This window comes from Myotis brandtii, unplaced genomic scaffold (assembly GCF_000412655.1).
Source record: "Myotis brandtii unplaced genomic scaffold, ASM41265v1 scaffold2207, whole genome shotgun sequence".
NCBI classification, from domain to species: domain Eukaryota; kingdom Metazoa; phylum Chordata; class Mammalia; order Chiroptera; family Vespertilionidae; genus Myotis; species Myotis brandtii.
Window position 1 is genome coordinate 106280 of NW_005358276.1, and position 743 is coordinate 107022.

A 743-nucleotide genomic window follows, 5' to 3' on the forward strand; every position below is an offset into this window, starting at 1 on the left:
ACAAAGAAAATCAACCAAAAAAATGAGTTCGCGTGTCACCTCTGACATGCGTGTCATAGGTTCGCCATCACTGATATAGGATATGTATATGTATATGCATATATCTTATATAATAAAAGGCTAATATGCAAATTGTTCCCTCAGGAGTTCAACCAAACGGGAGTTTGACTGACCAGGAGTTTGACCACTCGCTATGACATGTGCTGACCACCAGGGGGCAGTGTGGAATGAAGGAAGGCTCCAGGTGGCAGCCAGAGGGCCCTGATCGGCCCTGATCGCTGGCCAGGCCTAGGGACCCTACCCATGCTCGAATTTCATGCACTAGGCCTCTAGAGTGTGTGTGTGTGTGTGTGTGTGTGTGTATGTGTGTGTGTGTGTGTATACTAGATGCCCGGTGCACAAAAATTTGTGCACTGGCGGGGGAGGGGGTGTGGGGTGTGTCCCTCAGCCCCACTTGTGCCCTCTCACTGTCTGGGACCCCTCGGGAGATAACCACCTGCTGGCTTAGGCCTGCTCCCTGGGTGGCAGATGGCAGGCCTGATCCCTCGGTGCCTGCCCTGCCTCCCTGGGTCGCGCACAAGGCAGGGCCAATCTGGGGGTTGGGGCACCGCCTCGGGTTGGGTCACACATGGGAAGCCTGGGCTGGCCTGCCGATTGCTGCTGCCCCACCCGGCCACCCCGGGTCGGGTCGAACACAGGATGCCGAGATGGAGGCTGGGTGGGCTGGCTGATCGGTGCTTCAC